This window comes from Canis lupus, chromosome 16, assembly GCF_048164855.1.
Source record: "Canis lupus baileyi chromosome 16, mCanLup2.hap1, whole genome shotgun sequence".
Lineage (NCBI taxonomy): Eukaryota > Metazoa > Chordata > Mammalia > Carnivora > Canidae > Canis > Canis lupus.
Window position 1 is genome coordinate 42,946,046 of NC_132853.1, and position 19,901 is coordinate 42,965,946.

The 19,901-nt window shown below is 45.0% G+C and overlaps 1 protein-coding gene across 2 annotated transcripts in view; it reads right to left on the reverse strand.

Moving 5' to 3' along the window:
* The window catches only part of MAP3K14 (mitogen-activated protein kinase kinase kinase 14), a 46,736-nt gene that overhangs the window by 24,293 nt on the left and 2,542 nt on the right, over positions 1–19,901 (reverse strand). The window contains exon 1 of one of the 2 annotated variants that reach the window (XM_072780926.1): positions 2,676–2,784. The exons of the other annotated variant lie outside the window; for it this stretch is intronic. The gene's annotated coding sequence lies outside the window, so the exon portion shown is untranslated. Of the gene's footprint in view, positions 1–2,675; positions 2,785–19,901 lie in introns of those variants that run through there. 2 annotated transcript variants of the gene reach the window in all.

Below are 19,901 nucleotides of genomic sequence, written 5' to 3' on the forward strand. Positions count from 1 at the left end.
CCCTGATGACTCATCCAACAGCCTGGCAGGCAGAGAGAGGAACAAGCAGGCTGTTGAGAAGCTAACCCAGCAGCTGGCAGCTGAACCTGTGAAGGGCACGGGAAAACAGGCTGACCCTCACCTCCCAGGGGCACAAAATCACAGCCTGGGAGCTGTACAGCTTCTCCTGTGCCATATGACCATGACTCAGACCCTCACTGATAGTCTCTAAGTTCAAGAAGCTATTCTCAGGATACTCTGGCCTGACAACAGCTCTCCTACACATTCACACATGTTTGCTCCCTCCCTCCTTCCCCATTTCTATAAAGGTTCTGGCCTATAAAAAATAGGATTCTGTATTAAGCCTGGGGCTGCTGGCCAGGCAGCTATCCTAACCCTGGGCTTTGCCCCTGGCTTGTTGTCCAGACCACTGCTTTGCAGCGTTGCCCCTTCTTTCTCTTGTAGCTTGCGGGGAGTGAAGACAGACAGTTGTGTCTCTGCCTTTGAAGACAAGTCAAAATCCTGATCCATTATTCAGTTGGGATGCTCTCCCCAGTTCCACTTAGGCGTCAAATGCATCCTGCTCCTCTGCTCTGTCAGAGATGAAGATGTGCATTGGCAATAACCAAACCCACTTAGCTCACCTACAAGGCTACAGAAATCAAAGGGAAAAGGAAAGGTGTGTTATTTAAACGTAATTTATTCTTTTAGGGCCTGGTGCATATACACTGCTTGTCTGTCTGCTATGGTGCCTCGATGACCCCTTGGAGAAGTCTGGGGGTAGGAGTGACTGAAGTGACAGAGCAACCCTTGGGCATATCTGTATAATATGCCTGTTGTAGGAAAGGTTTCTAGGCCCTGAGACAAATTTGGCTCCCTCACCAGCTAGTAAAACTCTTCTGTCCAAGTTGGGGAATTTTTTTTTTTTTTAAGTAGGCTCCATGCCCAGCATGGAGCCCAATGTGGGGCTTGAATTCATAACCTTGAGATCAAGCCCTGAGCAAAGATCAAGACTCAGACCAACTGGGCCACCCAGGTGCCCCCAAGTTGGGGAATTCTTAATGTGGGTTCAAGGACAGTTTCAGGATGGTCTGTGAGCCACAGAAACTATATACAATTTGTATTTTTACAGGGAAGAGGTCCACAGCATCCATAATATTTTCCAAGGGTCTGATGTTCCCCAGAAGGTTGCTGTTGTCTCTTTAGAAGATCAAGGCCAGGGTTAAATGCCCGATTCTTGCACCATTCTTCCATGCCAAAGAAGAGCTCAATAAGGGACGCCTGGGTGGCTCAGTGGTTGAGTGTCTGCTTTTGGCTCAGGGTATGATTCTGGGATCCCAGATCAAGGGCCACATCAGGCTTCCTGTGAGGAGCCTGCTTCTTTTACTGCCTCTGCCTCTGTCTCTCTATCTCTGTGTCTCTCATGAATAAATAACTCGAAGAAGAAGAAGAAGAAGAAGAAGAAGAAGAAGAAGAAGAAGAGCTCAATAATTTAGCAGTTTCCTACCTAATTGCAAGTTAGAATAACCAGATAAGTTCTAAAATGCACTTGCCCTAGGCCTACTGAATTAGTTGGTGGGAATTGGCCCAGAATCTGTACTTTTGACAAATTCTCTGGGTGATTCTGATTCTAAGGGGCAAGAGACTACCATTTGACCCCTGGTCTGTAAGGTAAGGCTGTGTTGTCCAATATGGCAGCTACTAGCCACATTGTGGCTATTTACATTTAAAGCAAATAAAATTAAATACGATTTAAAAATAAATTCTTCAGTTACACTAGTTACCATATTGGACAGTGCATATAGAGAATATTTCCATCACTATAGGAAATCAGACAGTTCTTGTTTAAGGCTATGAAAGCAATGTTATCTCTAAGAGCAGAATTTCTGTTCCTAGGATTCTGGGAGAGGACTGGAATTTAGGCTAAATGAATTACTGATTAACTGGAAGGTACAAAAATACGTTTTATTTTGATCTTCAGTGATAACCTTCATATTTCAGTTCCCTTTTTTAGTAAGTGCAATAAAAACACCAGACTAGGAACCAGAAGATATGGGTTCTAGCCTTGGCAACTTTTTTAAAAAAAGCAATGGGATCATTTTTGTCAAATGAAATCATAGCTCAAAGCCCAATATATAAAAGGGCTAGAAGCATGCGAATGACATGTAACTCACATGAGAAACAGCTGCTCTGCTAAAGAAGGTGGGCAGGAGCCCCACATGCTCAGCTTCCCTTCATCTACCAAGGATTTCTGTGGAATCCTAGGTCCTCTCTTCTGAGGAAGAGAGCTTGAAAACCTAGTGGCCTAGGAAATATTCTGAGGTTCCTTTTAGTTCTCCAAATGTAACTGATTTGTCAGGATCATTTGAGGGCAAGATGACTAATTCAGAATGATCACTGTCGATACTCACTAAGCACCCACCATTATTAATCTCATTTTCAGATGTGAAGACTAAGGCCTGGAGAAGGCAGTGGCCTGCCAGAATAGCCACACAGTTACAAGCTGCAGAGGTGGGGCTGGACCCACGTGGCTGTCCCAAGCCTGCACGCTCAACCTTGAGCAGGACACTGAGATTCTTCTCTCAGCTGCTTCTGACTCGTTTTGAGGACTGGATGAGGTAGAGGACATGAAATGCCAGTTGGCCTGCCTGGCCCACAGAAGATGTCGAATGAAAGTTCATTCTCTTGCCCCTCACCTGCCTCATATATGCCATCACTGAGACAATGGAACTCCTCCATGTTGGTACCACATAGTCAAGGTATTCAGCTGTCGCTAAGGCATTCAACACACTGAATCTCGAGTCTCTGTATATAAAAGGGAAATAAAAATCTCCATTTTATGGGGCGCCTGGGTGGCTCAGTCTGTTAGGCATCTGCCTTCAGCTTGGGTCATGATCCTGGGGGTTGCTGGGATCAAGCCCCATATTGGGCTCCCTGCTCTGCCAGGAGCCTGTTTCTCCCTCTCCCTCGGCCTGTTGCTCCTCCTGCATGTGCTCTCTCTCTGCCAAATACATACATACATACACATAACACATACATACGTACATAAATCTTAAAAAAAAAAATCTCCGTTTTATAGTGTCATCTTAGAAATGTCCACTGAGGGACCAGGGCAGACCAGGGCAAATCCCTCTCATGACTATTTCAACTGGAAGTAAAAACTTGTCTCCTCTGAATGCCCAGAGGGGACAGATAGCAGAAGTGGAATGACTCAACTTCCTTAATAAGATATTAGTTGAAAACCAATCTTATTCTGATGCTTCCTCTTTTAAGCCTTTAGCTTGCCTGGCCACTAGGGCCACACTGGGTTGGCTTCTGCCTATCAAGAATGAGGGGCTGTGCAGGAAGGGGAACCAAGGTCAAGTGCCAGGCAGAGTGAGCTGGCCTGGCAAAAACAGCCATCTGGCCCAGCAGATCCAGAGATCCTCAAACACGCTCAGACCCTGGCTCCCCTTTCTGCCCTGCCTGCTCTCCCCAGACTTCCCCCACCCCCAGCCTCTGTCCTGGCCAGTCTGCTCCTCTCACTTGCCTGAGCACAGCAGCAATGGGTAAGCCTCAGATTCTTTTCCTTTGCTCAGCCTGTTGGTCTGGTAGAGAATGCCTTCTTCCTTTATTAACATCTATCCTTTATAACTACTCTGCCCTCAGTGAAGCCCCTGCATTTGTCCCACAAGTGTTCAGAGAGTGCCCCCTAAGTGCCAGGGCCTCTACTAACCAGGATCAATCATTCAATGTCTTCTGTGCGTTCGGCATGCATTAGGTGCTTTATCCACTTTATTGCTGAACCTCCCGGAAACCTTGCAAGGTGGGGGATAGTATTTCCATTTTTAGAAAATATTTTATTTATTTACTTGACAGAGAGAGCACAAGTAGGCAGAGGGGCAGGCAGAGGAAGAGGTAGAAGCAGGCCCTCCACTGAGCAGAGCCTGATGTGGTGCTCGATCCCAGGACCCTAGGATCATGACCTGAGCCAAACAAAGGCAGATGCTTAACTGACTGAGACACCCGTTTGCCCCTATTATTCCCATTTTATAGATGAAGAAATTAAGGCTCTATGAGATAAGCTGCCCGGAGAAACAAATGAGGCCTAATTTATACAATGAGATCATCTGCCATGGGGTTACTGCTAATGCTTCCTGGCCCTTTCCCCTGGGACCAAGGGATTCCCAGCTCCATTCTAGAATAAAAGCTTATTGGCAGAGGTACTGGGCACTTCAAGCAGTATTACTACCCATGTTGCTATCACTGTTCCTATTTTACCCATGGGATTGGCCCACTGTTCATATTAATTGCTTATCCTGTGTAGGCAGGAAGCACAAGAACTAAAAATGAGGGGTCTCTAGTAAAAGCTGAATCAGCAATAAACTGGTCCAACTTCTAGTTCGGTTACACCACCACGTGTACCTGGGATGTTAGGATTTTTAACTTGATTAGTTTTAACAGGTCACTCCACTATCTTCAAAAACGACAAGACTACATATAAGGCACACACACAGAAATGAGAATTCCAGGAAAGATTACTTTCACTGAAAGATTCACTGAAGGATGATGTGCTTTGGAAAGTAGAGAAGCAGGATGCAAGAAACCATGGATGGCACAGGAATCTATACGATACGTGGGGTCAATTTAATTAACAGTGGAATGTAAAAAAAATAGTTTAAGCCACCTTTAAACATTAAGTTCTAGAAAAATAAGCAAGGAAGAAAGGTGGGGGGGATTGTTCAATGAATGGGTAAAGAGTGATGAGCCTTGTAGTTTTGTGAAATTTACATATAAAAATGCTTACACTATATTATTAAAAAGCTATAGTTAAGTATGTAGGTTAAAATTTAAGAGTAACTAACTATGGGTAGCCCCGGTGGCTCAGCAGTTTAGCGCTGCCTTCAGCCCAGGGTGGGATCCTGGGGACTAGAGATCAAGTCCCACATCAGGCTCCCTGCATGGAGCCTGCTTCTCCCTCTGCCTGTGTCCCTGCCTCTCTCTCTCTATGTCTCTCATAAATAAATAAAATCTTAAAAAAAAAAAAAAAAAGAGTAACTAACTGTAAGAATAGAATACAGGATTGCCCGGGTGACTCAGTCACTTGAGTGTCTGACTCTTGGTTTTGGCTCAGGTCATGATCTCGGGGTCTTGGGATCAAGCCCCGTGTTGGGGGCTCTGCACCTGGCATGCAGTCTGCTTGAGGTTCTCCCCCCTACCCTTGCCCCTCTCTCTGCTTGTTTGTATACTTGCTTTCTCTTTCTCAAAATAAATAAATAAAATGTTAAAAAAAAAAAGAATAGATTTACAACTCAGAGTTTCTAAACCAGAAAGTCAAAAAAAGAAAAACAGAAAACTTGATCACTCTAACAAAAGGCAAGGAAAGGGCAGCCCGGGTGGCTAAGTGGTTTAGCATTGCCTTCAGCTCAAGGTGTGATCCTGGAGACCCGGGATCAAGTCCCATATCGGGCTCCCTACATGGAGCCTGCTTCTTCCTCTGCCTGTGTCTCTGCCTCTCTCTCTCTGTGTCTCTCATGAATAAAAAAAAAAAAATAAAAAAAAAAAAAAAAAAAAAAAGGCAAGGAAAGAAGGAAAAAAGTAGCAAAGAAAAAGGACACTAGGGATCCCTGGGTGGCTCAGCGGTTTAGCGCCTGCCTTTGGCCCGGGGCGTGATCCTGGAGTCTCGGGATCGAGTCCCGCATTGATCCTGGAGTCTCGGGATTGAGTCCCGCATTGGGCTCCCGGCACGGAGCCTGCTTCTCCCTCTGTCTGTGTCTCTGTCTCTCTGTCTCTCTATGTCTATCATGAATAAATAAATAAAATCTTTAAAAAAAAAAAAAAAAGAAAAAGGACACTAAGTGTAAAATGCAAACAGAAATGAAGGTGGCAGAAGTTGAAATATTAATGCAGCATTAACTATGAACAGATTAAGCCCACCCACCTATTAAAAAACAATCAGGATTTTAAAAGGTCCAGCTAGGGGCACCTGGGTGGCTCAGTGCATACAGTGCATACACTGTTCAATAGCATCTGCCTTCGGCTCAGGGCATAATCCCAGGGTCCTGGGAGCGAGACACACATCACAGGGAGCCTGCTTATGTCTCTGTGTCTCTCATGAGTTAAAAAAAAAAAAAAAAAAGAAAAAAGGTCTAGCTAGATGCTTACTAAAAGAGACAAAATAAAATTACATAGAAAGACTGAAAAAGGATGACAAGAGATATGACAGCTACTACTAACCTAAGATATGTAATATTCATATCAGACAAAATTTTTAAGATGAAAGTATATAACTTCTATGCACCTAATAAAGAGCCTTAAAATCCAAAGGCTGGTGGCAAGTTGAGGCTTTATGGATGAGTGAGGTCTCTGCTTTGGAGTGTCCTGTCAAATAGAACTGCAGGGTCTTATAACAAAGCATTCTTTGAGCATAGGTTGGGTCTGCTGGGGGTTGGGCTCTGTGCTGAGTGCTGGGTATACACTGGAGAAGACGACCCAGTCCCCTGAGGAGTTTATAGTCTACTAAGGGAAAGAGACAAGTAGTCAGAAAATTACAATACAGTATGGTCACACAGCAGACACAATGGGAACACTTCTTGGGATGCCTCGCTCAACCTGGTGGGTGTCAGGAAAGGCTTCCTCAAGTCCTCAAGCTAAGTCTCAAGGGGTAAGCAAAAACTGCCCAAGAATAAGGAAGAAGGTATTCCAGGTGGAGGGAATAGCAAAAGTTAAGGCACAGAGGTGAGTCCAGGAAGAGTCACAAACAGCGCGAAGTTGCTGGCAGGCAAAGCCTAGGTCACACAGGCGTTAAATTCTTAACGAGAGGGGTAGAATTCAGAGGCAGAGTTCCAGAAGGAAGAACCTACAGGGTAGGGGCAGATGGTGGATGTGGGTTCTTAAATGTAAACTGTGCCCTGGGGACAGAACTCCCACCCTATCTCCCCACCAGGGCTGACAATATCCCAAGCTACAGGCCTCTGGGAGCCTTGCTGAATTTCTTCCCCCAGGCAGAGAGGCTGAGCCGGCACCGGACCTAGAGATATATCTGAGGAAGGAGGAAGGAGCACTCTGAGTGGAGGCTGGAAGAATTTCCAAACCTGCCTGGCAGGCCAGCTTGAGACCTGCTTCCCAGGAGAGCAATTTCTGCCTCAGCATTTCGCATTAAGGAGGATAGGAAATGTGAATGCACATCAATCATTAAAATCTTCCGGATCAATTTTGAGATAAAAACCCGACATGCCCACAAGAACTCAATCTTGCCAACTCCACAGGTCAAACTGCTAGATAAATGAAACAGACGGAATGAAATTTCTGACCGTCCTCCAGATGCCACTGCACGCCTGTCCAAGTTGGCTAGCAAAAACAGCACAGAAACACTGCTGTCTACAGGCCCCTTCAGATGGTCAAGGCATGGGGTGCCTGCGTGGCTCAGTTGGTTAAGCATCTGCCTTTGGCTCCAGTCACGACCCCAGGGTTCTGGGATGGAGCCCCACATCGGGCTTCCTGCTCAGTGGAGAGTCTGCTTCTCCCTCTCCCCCTGCTCGTGCTCTCTTTCTCTCTCTTTCATATGAAAAATTTTAAAAATCTAAAAGAAACAAACAAACCCAAATGGTCAAGGCAATCACCTCATGTCTACTTTATTAGCATAGGTCTTACCTACTTCCAGCTCTTCCCTGACCTCCTCCCAGCCCCAGCTAATCTTAAAACATCTCATCCTTAAGATAACCTCAAGTTCAAAGACATCTGCTGGTTCTGCACTGCTTGTGGGCCCAGTATCAACTCTGTGGTCCATAATCTGTCTGACCACTGTTTCCCCAAATGCACAGGGTTTGGTTCCGGCCAGTATGATCTCTCCACGTGACTTGCTCACTGCTCAAATCTACAGGTCTCTGGGTGTGCCATGTCCTTGTGTGGGCCACCCTGCACATCCTGCTTGTCCTTCACTGGCTGAGCTTGGACTTAGGCCTCCAGGAAGTCCCTCCCAATGGCTTCACCGCTTCACCGCACTGACGCCTCCTTTTCTGACTGCCTACCTCACGGGCTCTCCTCACTCCCCTCACTCTCACCCAGGCCCTTAACCACACCCTCACCACCCCCTAACTCATCAAATGAAGTACTGCAGATGAAAGAACTCTGGAAACAAGAAAGCATATTATACCAAGAGAAGAGAGCCATTTCTGGTGTGCAAAACTCAGAGAATGGTGTCTAGGTAATGGAGCAAACAGAATTGTGGAAAAAGATGCATCATCAGTGATGCTCACTGTCTAATAGTAAAAACTGGAACAAAATATCTAATGACGGGGGTGAGTAGGATAAGTATTACATAAACCATGGTATATCCATTAATAATGTTTACAAATAAAAAAATAATGTTTACAAATAAGTTTTAACTGTATGGAAAAATGCAAATGGGACACAATATTAACAGAGAAAGGATTCAGAGTTATATCTAGAGTATGACCCCACCTAGCCTGTCTGTAGACTCCATCAACCTTTATAAAAATGCAGACTGGGTGCCTGGATGGCTCAGTTGGTTGAGCTCCTGACTCTTGGTTTTGGCTGGGATCATGATCTCAGGGTTGGTTGTAGGATTGACCCCATCTCATGTTTGGCATGAGTCTGCTTATCCCTCTCCCTCCCTTTCTGCTCCTCCCCACCCTGTGTGCATGCTATCATCAATCAATCAATCAATAAAGTATTTAAAGGATTAAGATAAATATAAAAGCAGACATCTAGCACAGACATGCAGCCATGGCTCAATTTTGGTGTTTTAATATATTTACACACACACACATACACACACACACATATATAATTTTACAGTTTTCTAATTTGTCCACATGTTTTTCAGCAACCATGTATTACTTTTCTTCATTTTCATTTTTTTCACAATGTTTCCAAGTGTTTAAAAAACAATACAGAAAGGAGATACAGTAAAAAATCTAAGTCCTTCTCACCCTTCTCCCATCCCTCTGAGGGGATCCCAGTGACTGGTTTCTTGTATATCCCCCAGAGATGTCCTCTGGGGGGTATTACTTTTATCATGAAAACAAGCTACCATGAGAAAAGGGTCTTGTGGCCTGGGATAAGAACTGAGGGGGCATCTGGTTCACAGTTGTGAGTGGGGCTTAATAAATTCGTGATAATAAACGCCACCAGCCCACACCATCCACACTGGAAGCCTGGCCAGAATGTCCATGGCTGGTCTGTGAGTTCTAGCAGCAGGGCTACCAAGACGGAGGGCTGGAGATGGGCAAGTCCGTCCCTCCTGGTTTTGGTTTTCATTTCTGTCTCTTTCTTGTTTCCCACTGAGGGCTGTGGGTTTTATCAGTTATGACTCAAGAAGTAGGAAGGTGCTCAAAGATCAGCCTTTAACTCTGATGGCCACGGCTTCCTTGCTTTTATTTCTAGTCATTGAGGCCAAGTGCGTGCAGTAGTTAAGCCCTGTGCAGGATGTTAAGAAATGCTTGTGTGGACAAGTGGCTCCACAGAGAGCAGGACACACAGCAGAACTGGACCTGAGACGAAGCCACCAGCCCCCACTTCCCCTGATCATGTCGCAGGTGGGACTTGAGAGTCAGTCTGAATCTGGGAACCTGAAAAAGGAGCTGTTCTGACAAATCTCTCCTCCCTTCCTTATTTAATATCTGACCCTCCTGTATGTTGTATGTTTTTTCAATCTGTATTTTGTTTTCAAATACAAAAGTAATACTTGTTCACTGTAAAAATTTCAACCATACAAGGTGCTTAGAGAAAAAAAAAGAGAACTTTACCCCATTCCTTCCTCCCTACAAGAAACCCTTAATTTTGATGTAAATCCTTCTAGTACCATTAGCAATATATATATATATATATATATATATATTGTTTGGGGTTATTTTTAAAAGGAACATGGGCTTATACATATCTAATATTCTACAAGGTATAGCTTTCACTTAACAATAGATCATGGAGAGCGCCTGGGGTGGCTCAGTTGGTTAAGTGTCCGACTGTTGATTTCAGTTCAGGTGATGGTCTCATGGTTGTGAGATCAAGCCGCCAGCTGGGCTCCATGCCCAGCATGGAGCCTGCTTAAGATTCTCTTTCCCTCTCCTTCTGCTCCATCCCCTTACTCCCTAAAAACAAAATTAAAAAGCCCCTAAAAAATAACAAAAAAACCCCACAAGAGATTATGGACACTGTCCCCCTTCAATGTATGTAGATCTCTCTCATTTTTCTTAATGGCTCCATAAGATTCCAGGGTATAAATACACTATCATTTCTTCACCTATCCTTCTATGATGTTCTTGCAAATTGGTCCCAATTTTTCATTCATATAAGTACTACTGCAAAAACAAAATAAAACCAAATCCCCAAATCCTTTATTTACTTCTTTGTGCACTTGTACAGGTAAATTCTAGGTGGTAAAAAAAAAAAAAAAAAAAAAAAAATTCTAGGTGGTAAATACCTGGAACCGGAATTTTTGGGGGACCCTTTGCACAGTCACTTGTTTCTATGTGTTATGAAAGTAGGCAGCATTGGTCAGTCTGGGACAGGTGGTTCACAAATATTATATTAATTATTTGCTAGAAAGATGCTATCCTTGCCTTTAAGGTGCTTATAATCTAGTTGGGGAGAATGGCCGGCTGGATAAATGATAAAGGAATCACAAAATGATCTTGGGGTCAGAAAGGCCCTTGGAGGTCATTTATTCCAACATATCACCTAATAACCCTGAGGATAGCCACCTGGCTACATAACAGGATGTATAGAGTCCAAAGGTCTGAGTTTGAACTGTAGTCTCTAACACTCCGGTGTTACCCAAGTTACACCTGGATGACCAGGTGCAGATCACTTACTCTGAGACTCAGATGTCTCGTCTGTAAAACAGGGATGTCTGAACGGAAATATCAGGATTTTACAGGACAATTAAGTGCAAGAAGCGATCTTTAAATGACCAATAGTGTGTCTAGAACACCGTGGGTGCTCTGTAAATGTTAGCAAAACCTCCAACAAAAAGAAAGCTGATACAAGAAAAGTGGTCCTTTCCAGGACTGGAAGAACCAGTTGCTTGAAAGGCCTTGCCTCTGCAGAGCTGAAATCCACCTTGCAAAGCCTCTAGCTAGCAGTCCTCGTGTCAGGAGGAAGGTCTGGAACGGACACTGTCAAAGAAGAGGGGAGAACCCCCAGACCAGAAGGGTAAAAGTAGTCAGCAAGACAAGGTCGGCCTACGAGGGGGATGTTCTCTGAAGCGCATTCTGCACCTGCTACCCGCCCAGTCTCTCCCTCTGCTAGCAGTGCCTCAGTCCCAAATGGACTGAGGAATGAGCTGCCGGGGCATGATGAACCAGGACCCAGAATTCCTTGACAGCTCAAGTTGAAATTAGCTGTCCTGTGGACTTCTTTGGGTATTTTCAATAATCTGCTGCTACGTGTATACACATTAATTACACATAGGCTGGCTGTCAAAAATAATAAAAATAATGGCAGCTATTATTGCTTGCTGCATATTAGGTAATGCATGCACTGTTTCTTGGACCCTCCCAGGAACTCTGTGAGTAGGGCGCTAATATTATTCCCTTTATATGGACAAAGAAACTGAGGCTCCGGAGCTCAAGTAGTTAGTCTGAGGCTACTGTACAAGGAATCGGCAGAGGCTGGATTTGTGCAAAGGGCTCTTATGTCAAAGTACATACTCTTAGCCATGACACTCTATTTTCACGTGATCTAAGCTTTAAAAATTGAGACCCAAATGCAGAAGCTGCCACAAGCCAAAGGTTTGTTAGTGAGAAACCCAGGGACTGACCCAGGAGGAAGCACCTCAATTAGGGGCATAAATATAGCCAGCCTATGTTCTGGAAAAAAGCAACTTCAAAATGGCAACGGGAAGGAAAGATTCCAGGCTGGACACATGGTAGGCCAGAGTTCCATAGCCTACCCATGCTCAGCTTGGGTATCAGGTCATGCACTTGGGCCCACTGCAAGGACCAATTCTAGGACAAAGTTCAAATTTACCATGCATTTTAGAAGGCCTGGCTCCAGGCTATTTTACTGTGGTTTTTGTTGTTGTTGTTTGTTTAATAGCAAAGCCCTGAGCATCAGATAGTATTTTCATAAATATGGTCAGTACTTTATCTCTGGGCCCCTGACAAAGGGCATTGTATAAGCTTTAAAAGAAAAACGTTACATTGACTTGAGTCCTTGCATGAGGAGAGCCAATAGCATACCACTAGAAGATGCCACTGGAGGGGTGCCCGGGTGGCTGCGGTTAAGCAACTGCCTTCGGCTCAGGTCATGATCCTGGGGTCCTGGGATCGACCCCCACATCGGGCTCCCTGCTCAGTGGGGAGCCTGCTTCTCTCTCTTCCCCTGCCTGCCACTCCCCCTGCTTTATACTCTGTCAAATAAATAATGTCTTTAAAAAAATTTTTAAAAAAGGGGGACACCTGGGTGGCTTTGCGGTTGAGCGTCTGCCTTCTACTGGGGTCATAATCCTAGGATCCCAGGATTGAGTCGCACATTGGGCTCCCTGCATGCAGTCAGCTTCTCGCTCTGCCTGTCTCTGCCTCCCTCTGTGTCTCTCATGAATAAATAAATAAAACCTTTAAAAAATAAAATAAAAAAATAAAAAGTAGTAAAAAAAAAAAAAAAAGAAGATGCCACTGGAGCATCATTGATCCACATAGACAATTATGGAAATGGTATATGAGAGAATTGGGGTAGGGGGAGTAGCAGTGAGGAAAAAAACTCCCAACCATTTGCATGCCTTATTTTATATAATAACCAGCAGGAAATTTTAATGTATGTTATGTCAAAAAAAATTTCAAGTGTGTTTTGTGGGTGTTTTGTGTCATTGAACATCTTGGTTAAGTGGGGCTGCAGTGTATACACTATTTGGTAATGATTAATTTCCAAAGATTACAGTGCCCTAAACTGCCCCTGACACTAAAATCATGCCAAACACAATCAGCTTTCTTTTGATGAGTCAAAATGCACTTCTGGAACTTGTCAGGCCTTGAGGTCATCACTACAAGCAACACTGGGTTATAAAAAAACAGTTCTCCTTCTTTAACCTCTTGAACTGGATTCTGAGCACGGAGCAGTTCCCTGGGCTGTGGTTAATCCCACTGAAATACAACCACTCCCCTCCTCTCTCAGTTTGTGACTGTTTCCCCAGGTGGGACCGGCTTCAAGCAGCGTCTATCAGTACACAGAGCAGATGGAGAAAGACAGGTTTAGCCTCCCCATGAGGGAGGAGGCTTCAAGTTCATTGTACTCACTGGTGACTGGTTTTGAAATTGAGGAACTAGTTTGAGGAACTTCAAAATAAACAAGAAACCCAAACAACTCGGCTTTCCACAGAAGACTTCCAACGCATGGGGGTAAATGGAAGGAAGCCCATAGTCCAGCTCTGCTTTTCTGGCAGTGGAGCCCTGATCACAGCCTCATTTCAGATGCTGCCCTGCACACCGTTTGACAGACTGGTCTGAGTGATGACATGAGGGGCCGAGGTGACTTTGATGTGTCCCTTTATAATACAGGGTCACATTCTTGCCCTCCTCCAGGAAGGGAAGAAAGGCCTGGGACCTGTGGTGTAACGGAATATTCAGAGAATCTCAGAGTATTACTTGGTAAAGGAGGGGAAACCAGGAATAACCTGTGGCTCTTTCAGTCTTTTTTGGGCCAGCTGAGTCTAGAAGGATGAATGTGGATGCTGGTCTTGTACTTTTACTCAACCACAGATACCCAGCCAGTGGTTCCCATGCTCCCATGCTGCGCTGGCCAGTAGATGCCATGGTGACCAAGACAGACAAGCTCCTTGCCCTTGTGAGGCTTTCACCATTGTAACCCTGGAAAGGCTTTTCTGGAATGCTGAACTCGGTTACTAAGAAGCACTATCATGGGTCAGGCTTTGAATCATTTGCCTATGAACCTGTGTCAGAGTGGCACCAAGAATATGGAATTTGTCACTGTGTCACTGCCTTCTCTATTCCAGCCTGGAAGGCTAGGATAAGTCAGCCATCTCTTTAATAGCTAGCTACCTGTCGTTTGCTTCTGCTCTGAACTACGTGTAATCACACATTTCTCCTGACTGTGCCTTCACCTCTGCAAATGCTTTTCTGTCCTCCGAGACTGCTGAAGTTCCCAGATTGTTCTCAAGCTCCTTTTCTAAGCTGACGAATCCCACCCAGACACCTGCAGAATGGGAGGCAGGGCTCCTCTGTGTGTGACAGTGCTGGGTCAAGCTGAACAAGGACCACTGGGCTGCGATGCCTTCCTGGCTCCTCTCCAGCCCCCACAGTTGTGGTTCATGATTTAGCACCTGCAATGTCTGTCTTCCCCCTGCCACAATGAGCTCCTCAAGGGCAGCAACTCCATTATCCTCGTTTTCATATTCTAGCAACTGCCAGAGACTGCCACATGTGACATTCTTGGCAAGGGCTCACTGAAAGGATGACTGATGCTCTCCTGAAGAATATATGAGTATCCTGGCTCTAAGAGCCTGGCTGGTCTGGCATCTGAGTGTCCCGACTGTCCATTCACCTGGTGAGCAGAGCAGTAGGCAGAGCCTGGTGATCAGGGTGGTCTGTATTCTGACTGCACCCCAGCAAGAAAGTGTCATGCAAGCTGGGTACTGAGCCACCCTTGTCTCCTTTCCTAAATGCTGACCTTGATACCCAATTATTTCCAATTCTTTGAGAAGATGACCCTTCTACAATGGACAACATCCATCTGGGCTCTGATGTGCACATATATGCTCAATGAGAGGTGGTACACAAATCTCTGCCTTTTACAATTATCTCTATAAAGCTATTCCTGCCTCTCAAAGTACAGCATCTGCCAATAGTACAGTCCCAAGTTGGGACTACTGAGCATGGGCTCAAGGATCCTGATTCATCCAACTATTTCTTGGGCCAAAGGAGTCTATTTCAAATCTTAATTGGTAATAGCATCCTCATGAGCTTGGCTAAGACTCTCTTTCTTTCTAAACCTCCCACTCATCCCTAGTATTGGCCCGTAGATGAGTATTGACTACTTCTAAGCCCAGTAAAAGGAAATGTCAATGAGAGCAGAAGGTGGGTGGTGAATCTCAGATACAACAGCTCTTTTTTTTTTAAGGGGATTTTAAAAAATATTTTATTTATTTATTCATGAGAGACACAGAGAGAGCAATAGAGGCAGAGACACAGGCAGAGGGAGAAGCAGGCTCCATGCAGGGAGCCCGTCGTGGGACTCGATCTGGGTCTCCAGGATCAGGCCACTAAAGGCGGCACTAAACTGCTGAGCCACCCCGGCTGCCCCTACAACAGCTCTTCATACTTACAGAGGCCACCGTCCAGATAGGACATCATGCTTTGACCACAAGGAAGAGCTTCTTCACTGAGAATTGCTTGGATAATCCAGTTGGAATGACATCTGACTGCTCTGGCTTTTCTGATCACCTGCATGCCATGGGCAACCTATCTCTTCTTCAAGTGGAAAGATGCAGAAGTGTTTGGGGCCCAGTGGGTTTGTACCCTCACGATCAATCATTAATAGTAACTGAATGCCCACTCTGGGTAAGATACTGCTTGGGGAGGTAGGAGGGTACCCTAAAGGTGTGGGCAACCTTTGAGACTTCCGGGTAACCCTGCCCAGAATTGTATTTTCTTATCAACCTTGACCTCCTTTTGGTTACACAAACTCATGTTATAAGAGTGTCAAGTGAATAGCTTTCTGTTGACTTTTTCTTAGACCCAGCTGCTCTGGCTCCACCCTTCCCAGGTCTGGCAGAGCTTTGCAGAAAGGCTGACAGTGATGGGGTCAAGGTGGGGGAATAAAGGAGGAACTAGTTAAAAATCCAATTCCTACTCCGGGAGTAGCTCCTTTGTTCAGTGGCAGCACAGCACAGTGGAAAGAGCCCAGACTTTAGTTCAGATTCTGCCATTAACTAGCCATGCGGCTTTGTGCAACTCACTTAGCTTCCTTGGGCCCTCATTTTCTCTTCTGTAAAATAGGGGAGTTGTGAATAGTAAAGATCATTTCCAGGCTGTAATTCTAATAGCTCTTTCTTGACAGACTGGTTAAGGTCTAAAGGTCACTTAACCATGCTTGCCTGAAATGATGGCTGGCTAGTTCAGATTGATGGGGTGTGCCTATGGGCTGAAGAGAAGTCTATGACCACCTGCAAGGCAATGCTAGTTCTTTCCCTGAGGCTTCAATAATGTCAAGCCCTCTTTGTGGGACATTGCCTACAGATGTCCCTGACCATTAGCTGTCGAGCTCAACACCAACTATACGGGTCTAGAAGAGTTCTGAAGAGACTCTTTGTCTTGGTGGATGCCTGGTCATGGCCTTATTGGGAAGAGGGTGAGCAGAAGCCATAGCAATCAGAAACTGGGGGGCAGGGATGGCTTAGGACTTTCTTTTGCCACTTCTTTCTGAGTCCAAACACTGGTCCTGGATATGTGGACAACTGAAGTGGTGGTAGGCTTGGAATGACAGTTCCCTCAAGTCCAGGGTTTAATCTAGCCTTTTCAATCATCGGAGTTCTTCAGAGCCCTTCAACTCAGGTGGTAAAAAGAAAGGCAGATGGAAAAGGGTTCCCCAAAAGGTCTTTTACACCAAAGCACAGTTTGCTTTCTCTGCTCCTTGCCAAGGGGTTTCCCAGCATCCTGGAGCCAAAGCTCCCCTCCTGCTTCCTTGCTGACTGTCACTGGAAGCGGGCCATTTTCCATCCTCAAGGTAGCTGGACTCAGGAGTGCAGTGATACTGCTGATCTGAGTTTTGTGCCTCATTCACATGACCCCCCCAGCCAGGGGATCCATCTCTCTGTTGGTTGGCAAGCCTTGGGAGCCTCCCATTTGTTTCCTTATTCCTGCCTCCAAAGCCCTTCAGCTGAGAAAGTGATCTTTGGCAGAGGGCTTCTTCTTCTTTTTTTTTTTTTTTTAAGTTTATTTATTATTATTTTTTTAGTACTCTCGACCCCCAATATGAGGCTCGAACTCACAACTCCCAGATCCAGAGTCACATGTTCTTCAGACTGAGCCAGCCAGGCGCCCCAAGGCAGAGGGCTTCTTGACAAGCTCTGCTCAAAACTTCCTCTGCAATTTTGCTGGGGAATAAGTCTCCTGTCACCTACACCCCTGCACGGGTGACTCACCTTCTAGAGAAAGTGCTCTGCTCACCTAAGCAAAGCTGCCTGGAAAATGACTAAGGCACCTATCAAATGCACTCTGTGAGGCCGACCAGTTAGTGAGCTGGGTCCAGATATTTTGCCTCTCACCTCCAGTCTGAAGTCAGTGTGGAGCTGCCACTCCAGGCCTGCTGGTTTCATTTTCATCTGAACCGAGCTCCACATGAGGCTTGACATCCGGTGATCTATTTTTTCTAAAAACTAGGTTCACTTTAGAAATGACTCTCTGGCCGTGAATACAGCTTCCCCAAGAGAAAACAAAATGTTATTTAAAGGGAACGTCAGCCTGATGGGAGCCTATATTTTTGTTTCGTATTAAGAAGAGGAAAAAGGAATTTAAAATGTAGTATGAAACTTTTTTCCTTGGGTGATTTAAAGGAAAATCTGCAAGTCCCTGACTACAGGGACCCCCAGATATGATACTAGCAATAAGCTGACAAAGAGGTATTTATAAGGGGAAAGGGTGGTGAGCTGGGGGTGCCATGCAGTGGTGAGAACCTTACCCCACAGAACCGAAATCTCCCTCTGAGTCTTTCAAAGAACAAGTCCTTGTTGACTTATATTCTATATAGTATTTTCCTATTTTTTATCTTTAGAGCTAAGGCTAGGACCTACTTTACCACATGGGGGTGGGGGCAGAAGGGAATCCTAGGAAGGACCAGCCCTGCTTCTGGCTGAAAGTCCTGGGCTTAGGATCACCAGCTCTGATGGGGCACAGCCTGGGCCTCCGTAGGCTCCCTTGGAGGGTGGTGAGGGCAGTATTTAGTATATGACAGGGACAGCGTGACAGTGAAACCTCTATGCAGAAGAAACATCCCCCGAAGATCCTACTGAGAAAATGACTCTGCTCTGTCAGGCAGTCTGATCCTTCCTGACCTCATCTTACAGAAAAAAGGCAACTAGGACCATTGCTATTACTACTACCACTACCACCACCACTACCACCATTTCTAGCTGTCATGTTCTGTGGCTTATTATGTGCCAGGCACTGAGATCAGCACTTTACATGTATTCTCTCATTTTCTACTCAAAACAACCCCATGAAGTATTTCTGATCCCATTTATAGATGAGGCATCCGAGCCGAGGGAAGTGAAGTGATTTGCCTGAGTCACACAGGCAGACAGTGGCAAACCTGGACCTGACCCAGGTCTGTCTGACTTGACAGGCTAAACCCCCACATCTGACATTGGAGATACCGCAGACTTGCTCTATTGCTCCGGCTAAATCACTTGACTACTCTGCCTTAATGTCTGCATCTATAAAACGAAGATAAGCAGACTCGTCCAGAGGATGTGCTCTTCATCTTTCAGCCCTTTATTGATAAGTAATTATGAATAATCAACACCAGGTAACAACTGTTAGCAATACTTATTAATCTTTTTAAAAAATATTTTATTTATTTATTCATGAGAGACACAGAGAGAAAGGCAGAGACATAGGCAGAGGGAGAAGCAGGCTCCATCCGGTAAGCCTGATGCGGGACTTGAGGCCAAGACCCCGGAATCATGATCTGAGCTGAAGGCAGATGCTCAACCACTAAGCCACCCAGGTGCCCCAATATTTATTAATCTTAATACTTGTTAGGTTAAATAGAGAAATAAAGCAGCCATCCTGGTTTACTTACATTCAAAATTGCCATGTTTGGGGAAAAAAACCAATTTAGGGGTTCCTGGGTGGTTCAGTTGGTTGAATATAGGCCTTTGGCTCAGGTCATGATTTCAGGGTCCTGGAATTGAGCCCAGCCCCACGTAATGGGGCTCCCTGCTCATGGGGAACCTGCTTCTTCCTCTCCCCCGCCCCTCACTCTGCTTGTGCATACTCATGTGCTCTCACTCTGTTAAATAAATAAATAAATAAATAAATAAATAAATAAAAAAAATCTTTAGTAAAAAAACACACAAAAACCAATACCCCACCCCTGACCCCACCCCTCATTTATCCTTTCATGAGTAAGTTAGTAGAGAAAGCAGTGAACTAGAGGTCAAGAAATGTGGGTTTAGATTTTGGGCATGACAATGATGTCCTGAGTAATCTCATCCACTTTATTCCTTCTTATGAGGCTTGCCTTTCCTGATCTTTGGCTCTGTCTTTCTTTACATGAGTGTTATAAGAAAATACCAAAAAAAAAAAAAAAAAGGTTACAAGGTACCATTACTCTTGATGCCATATAATTTTAAGAGATTTATAGCAGGAGGATAAGGGGTTAAAGGATGTAAAATTGCAAGCCAGGAAGAGGATCTTTTAAACTAGAATACAAAGAAGGGCACACAGGCCACAGGCCACTCAGGAAAAATGACTTTTCTCTGTAGTGTCACTCAGGTAAATAAGACAAACCCAGAACTGAAGGCTCCAGACCCAACACACTTCAATGTTTCACTCAGCTCAACTGAAATGTTCTACTACACAATGTGTCCTAAGTTTAGCCTTCTATTTCTAATCTACTGCTTTCAACATTTCAGTCAGCATCACCCAAGTAAATGCAAAGCCTTCACACGTGCATCACTTCACTCACCCCACCCCTTGAGGATGCTCAGCCCCTACTCCTTTTCCTTCTTCCCACGGAGCGCAGAGGCCAGAGGGCCTTTGTATCCTTATGGTTCCCAAACCCACGGACATGGAATTGTCTCCCTTCCCGCCAATTTCACACCGGTGCCATCAAAAGTGCCCATAATGCTCAGATGTTTCCAGTTTAACTGAAATACTAAAATGGGGCAAACAGGAAGCATCAGACACAACTGCGGTAGTGACTTATTAATCACGAAAGCAGAATTTTAGTTGCATTTTAACCTT